Raw genomic sequence first — 5,783 nt, forward strand, 5'->3', positions numbered from 1 at the left:
TATTCGAATATCGAAAATTCGAATATTCGAATACCGAATATCACGTGAACCCCGACAGTGCTCAAACAGGGTAATTCCCACATTGCTATGGATTATCGAAACATGGCGAGATTTAATAGCTATGTTCGAAAAACATAAAAAAGACAACCTGCGGAACGTAAGATGGCCAGTCCGGTCGTGAACAACATGGCATACCTATATTGAATTTTTTAAAATTTCAACTATGGTGTTTCTAAGGGTCAAATTATCGAAGTTTTACACAGAAACGGTGCTGGCGACATAAATATGTATACCTACAACTTTCCTTTGGCGTTATTCAGAGCTAACGACGTGGGCATGTACAAACACACGCACATATGCGCGTGAGATTACCTATTCGTATATGTAATATAATACGTAAATGTATATGTAAATAAAATAGACCTATATCTGTGCATTAAATAGTTGCCTACTCTTGGCCATTATTGTGGCCACCGTGGCCCTCTAAATGGAAGTTAAAAGTTAAAAGGGTCCAGTGTACTTACAAAAGGAACTGTCGAAAATGGCTGGGAAGTCCATTCCTATTCCGTGAGAAAGCAGAAATACGAGAATTCACGAAATCAACCAGATGGAAAGGTGAAAACAATAAGACTTGAGAGAGGGACGATGGGAAAAGCAAGGGCAATCGTAATTGTCATAGTAATTATTCCCGCGATGGCATTGTAAGAATCGCTACCGAAACAACAGCTGCGGGCATTATAGAATATACTCTGGACTGCAATCGTTTCGTTGGCCTGTGAACGTACATAATTGTACATACGCACGTATTCATACAAGTTGATATCTTTACCGCTTTGTGTATCGTTTGAAGACAAGAATACACGCTTGAATGAAAGGAAGAAACGTCTCCACCTATAGGAACATCCAACGTACTCGACGCTTAAGGTACGTGTCCACTTGAGAGAACTCGCGCAAGTTGCTCTCGATAGTTACTCTCAAATGGTGTGTCCACTTGAGAGCAATTTCGAAAATTTGTACTCTCAGGTAGGCGATAGAAAACACGCCGAGAGCTTATTATCCGATAGGACTCTCAGAACCGTGTCCACTAGAAATTGGTCTGCGCCTACTCTCTGCAGTTCCTCTCAGTTTCTTTTAAGCTACGAACGAAGTGAGACCGTGATTATGGATGTGCAAGAACTTAGTGCTGTGATTATTGTTTATAATATTTAAAAAAAGAGAAAGAAGCAACGTAGAAAGGTAAATTGCTGGGCGGATGAAAAGAAATAGTTATATATTTTGAATTGATTACAATAAATGGCGTATATAAAATGTGTCTCGCCACTCGGCTCGACGCAGACTGCCTCGGCCTAACAACACTTCTCTGGCAACCCCGTGCCTCGTAACTAGGGAATTCAATCCCGGGATCGTAATACCAGGTTCCCGGGATCCCGGCTGTTTTTTGGATTCCATTTTTATATTTTTCAGTTCATAAAGTAATTTACCTTTTTAAAAATTCTCGAAATTTTCGGGATAAGTTATAACTTGATATATCAAATCCCGGCAGTTTTAGAATTCAAAAAACAGCCGGGATCCCGAGATCTCGGGATTACGATCCCGGGATTGATTTCCCTACTCGCGACGCGAGCTTACAACATAATTCAGAAGACCTATTCTCGCGACAGCACTAGCAGAATACGAACCTGGTTCGTATTTCGGAAGCAACTGTCGGATAGTAATATTATTATGTATCCACTCGAGAGCAAGTTGCAACGCGCCCGCTGTCTGAGAGTTGAACTCGCTCTCCGACAGTCACTCTCGGACGTAGTGTCCACTTGCGAGAAATACTCTCGAGAGCTTCTCGCGCCAGTTTTACTGTCAAAGGGACACGTACCTTTATGTAGTACCGCATTATTTATTCTCACATGAAATAGACAAAAAACAACGATAAAACTAAATACACCGTCTGTTCTGTAAGTTTCCGGACTGATCCAATAAAAAGTCAAAAACTTAACATAAAAAACTTTTATTAATGAAATTGTCGTGCAAAAGAAAGAGATCGCGCTCTCAGGTCTCACACGCTGAATGCATAGGTCTGTGAAGTTGGCACCCCCAAATGCGAATTATTGTGGAAAAATCGATGGCATTCGCTTGTCCATCGTTTGTCCACCTTCCAAAAAACAAGTTATAAAGAAGAAAAAAAAATTCACCAGCACCCTCAAGAATACTTTATAATGATTTATCAGTGGGAAATGATTGTCCACGATTTGTACACGTTTGCCATCCACAATTTTCGTTTGGCCAGCCTTCAAAAAAAGTTATGACCAAATTAAGACAATTTGTCATCAGCACCACCACGAACACTTTTGCATTTTTAAGAGTGGGATACGATTGTCCACGATCTATCCACGTTTGTCCACCCAAAAATTTCGTTTGGCACCCCTTCAGAATCGAATTATTAATAAAAAATAGCCAAGGTGTCCGGATCGGCTGAACCGACCACATTTGTTTTCATTTTTTTTTTCAAATAAATTATCAAAATCGTTTGCCCAACGATGGTTTTGGGTTGTCTAGATGTAGTAGACGTTTGTCCACCCAAAATTATAGATGCATAATTATAGATGCAGAAGAATAGCATGTACTTTTCCCCTACGAAAACTAGCACGTTTCAGTAGTCCGCCGCGAAAAGTAGCAGGGTTTGCCCCTAGTTGCGAAAAGTAGCAGGGTTTGCCCCTAGTCGCGAAAAGTAGCAGTTTCACTTCTAGCTAAGAAAAATACCACATTAAATACGTTGCCTAGTATTCTATTGTAAAACTAAAAAGATACACATTTCTTTTAACTAAATTAAATGATTTTAATGAAATAAGTGGAACGTAATCAAATATAAGCATACATAAACTAATTTGTTTAATTAACAATATTTCTATAAAATTGAATAAATTCTCTCGGGTAAGACCATCAGACACCATTGCTGGTAATTTTTCTTTCTCAATGATAGTTTAACTTTTTTTCATTACAATAAAATAAGAAACTTAACACATTTTCATATAATATTGAGAAAAATATTGATCTATTACTTACTTCCACGTATGTCTAACATTACATATCATCTTCTTCCTACGCCATCTTCATTACTATTTTCAACAGGTGCTGAACGAGGCAAATTATAATTATTCTACCATTTATAATCTGCAATTGTTTTCACATTTAGCCAAATTCGGTTAAAGCTGGGCGAAGACTTTTTAAAGTTTTCCCAATTTATTATGTATTCATCTCATTGCAATCATCATGATTACTATTACACATTTTAAACTTAATCACTTTTTAACAAAGCAAACGTCCGTTTATATAGACAACTGATAGCTATCGAAGATCTACCTCAACTATTCGTAAATTGAAATGTCCTAGGCTTTGTAAGAAAAATGAAACGTGCTACTTTTCGTAACATACCACAGTGGTTCCAAAGTGACTTTTTGCGGACAGAATTCCGTATCTCAGTGAATTCTCAACCGATTTTTATCTTTTTTGCACGTTTTGTCTGGGATTAAATTTACTAAAATGTCACACAGTAGTTTTCCAAAATTTTCTTTAGGGATTAAAAAAAAAATTCTGAACTCTTGGTTTCGAATCAACGAGTTTATTAACCAGTTTTTTCATATAACATTAAAACGAGATAAAATAAAAGAAATATAAATTAAACAATTCAAATTTAAACAAGTTTGTCTTCTTCCATATATTCTACATCTTCTTTATAATTAGACGAAAGATATTTTGCGTCTTTTTCAAGTTCAACAGACGGAGTTGGCCATTGGGACCTCAAAATCGAAATTAAAGGATCCGATGTTATTAATAAATTATGCATTATATAACTTTTCCTGGTATTAAATTGTCGGAATCTTTTAAAATCTTTGCTCCTTGATTCCTGGGCTTCTTTCGACATCTGACCAATCGGCAGAATAGTCGAGTTTGTAACATCTTTTTTTTTCTTTCGAGGTTTTCGACAAATAATGCATAATTTATTAATAACATCGGATCCTTTACTTTCGATTTTGCGATCCCAATGGCCAACTCCGTCTGTTGAATTTGAAAAAGACGCAAAATATCTTTCGTCTAATTATAAAGAAGACGTAGAATATATGGAAGAAGACAAACTTGTTTAAATTTGAATTGTTTAATTTATATTTCTCTTATTTTATCTCGTTTTAATGTTATATGAAAAAACTGGTTAATAAACTCGTTGATTCGAAACCAAGAGTTCAGAATTTGTTTTTTTTTAATCCCTAAAGAAAATTTTGAAAAACTACTGTGTGACATTTTAGTAAATTTAATCCCAGACAAAACGTGCAAAAAAAGATAAAAATCGGTTGAGAATTCACTGAGATACGGAATTTTGTTCACAGAAAGGCACTTCGAGCGCTATCGCCAATTAAACAAAATCGGATTGACACCGCAGTGGCAAATGGTGGCAGCTAATTATTTTTTGAATTTGTTTATTACATTCTTACCCACATTCCAAATGCCCAAAATGTGGTTCGGGAAGATTCGATAAAATTTTATTTACTAATAAATAATTATAAAAACATAAAAAAAATAAATCACGGTTTTGACGTTCTTCGATATTTCTGAACGCTATTAGGTTCTAGAATCATATATTGAATTGATATTTTAGACGGTTCTGGTTGTAGTAAACTCAGTAGACATTCCAAATTTTCAGCCCTTGTAAAGTTGTATTTCAACCATTCTGACGTATCAACAGATCGCCTGTTTTATGTTTCCGCTATTGCCCAGTGCCGATTGAAGATTTTACGTAAAAGAAACTACTTAGATAAGCAAAATCTTATCAAATTAGCCCCAAAGATTGTTCTACTATAGTTTTCATCCAACTTTGTCAGAAAAAAAGGGTAGAAAAAAAACACGTTTTGGTTGCAATTCAGGTCTTTGATATTATAGCAAATTTAATCCCCTACAAAATGAGCCGAAAAAATCAAAAATCGGTTGAGAATTGACGGAAATACGGAATTTTGTCCGCAAAGTCACTTTGGAACCACTGTGCGTACGTCGGCATGCAGTTGTCCGCCGATTGCGTGGTTCCGCGTTTATTCGAGTTTGATCGAGGTTGTATCGCGCCCCAAGCTGCTCGAAACATGCACCGTTTATGGAGAAAACTCCATTGCAGAGAGAACAGCTCGAAAATGGCTTGCACGCTTCACGAACGGCAATTTTGATATCTCTGACAAGTCACGTTCTGGGCGATTGTCAGCCTTCGATGAAGGTCGATTGGGGGCGTTAATTCTGAAGGATCCTCGTCAAACAAACCGCGAATCAGCCGATAAGATGCACTTCTCACCACAAATAATCATTTGAAGTCAAAGGTTCAAAAACACTTGGTTAACAGACACTAAACAACCGCACGAATTTATTGCACAACTTGACACACTTTCAATTTAATTTTACAGAAGATAAAGCATAGGACTTAAATAACAAAGGCCAAGACAATGGTGTAACGAAAATATTAGGAGAGAATTACACTAATCAGCTAACCTGGATTAATTTAATTCAGATTTAAACGAAGCCAGAAGAATTTCCGAATCGATGCAAGCGAGACAGAAAACACAGGCCCGTTAACCATGGCGATACCAGGTCGGTAATTGGTGGCTACGAAAATTGACTAGAGAGTGAAAATCAGCCAGCAGCGGCGGCAAACGGTTGAGTCCTCTTCGCTGTAGGTGGAGAGGAGTCGAACGCGGTGATTACCGGGTTAATTCTCTCCATTATCGGAACATGGGTGACCCACATCTCCAAAGCTT

General features: G+C 37.1%; 1 long non-coding RNA gene across 1 annotated transcript; it reads left to right on the forward strand.

Moving 5' to 3' along the window:
- The first annotated feature begins 1,158 nt into the window (after positions 1-1,158).
- On the forward strand, positions 1,159-5,582 carry LOC143368135 (uncharacterized). Its single transcript, XR_013085166.1, has 3 exons — positions 1,159-1,236; positions 5,153-5,348; positions 5,433-5,582. It is a non-coding gene; the product is annotated as an uncharacterized LOC143368135 (long non-coding RNA).
- Positions 5,583-5,783: the final 201 nt, after the last annotated feature.

The sequence above is a fragment of the Andrena cerasifolii genome, chromosome 4 (assembly GCF_050908995.1).
Source record: "Andrena cerasifolii isolate SP2316 chromosome 4, iyAndCera1_principal, whole genome shotgun sequence".
In the NCBI taxonomy this organism is placed as follows: Eukaryota; Metazoa; Arthropoda; class Insecta; order Hymenoptera; family Andrenidae; genus Andrena; species Andrena cerasifolii.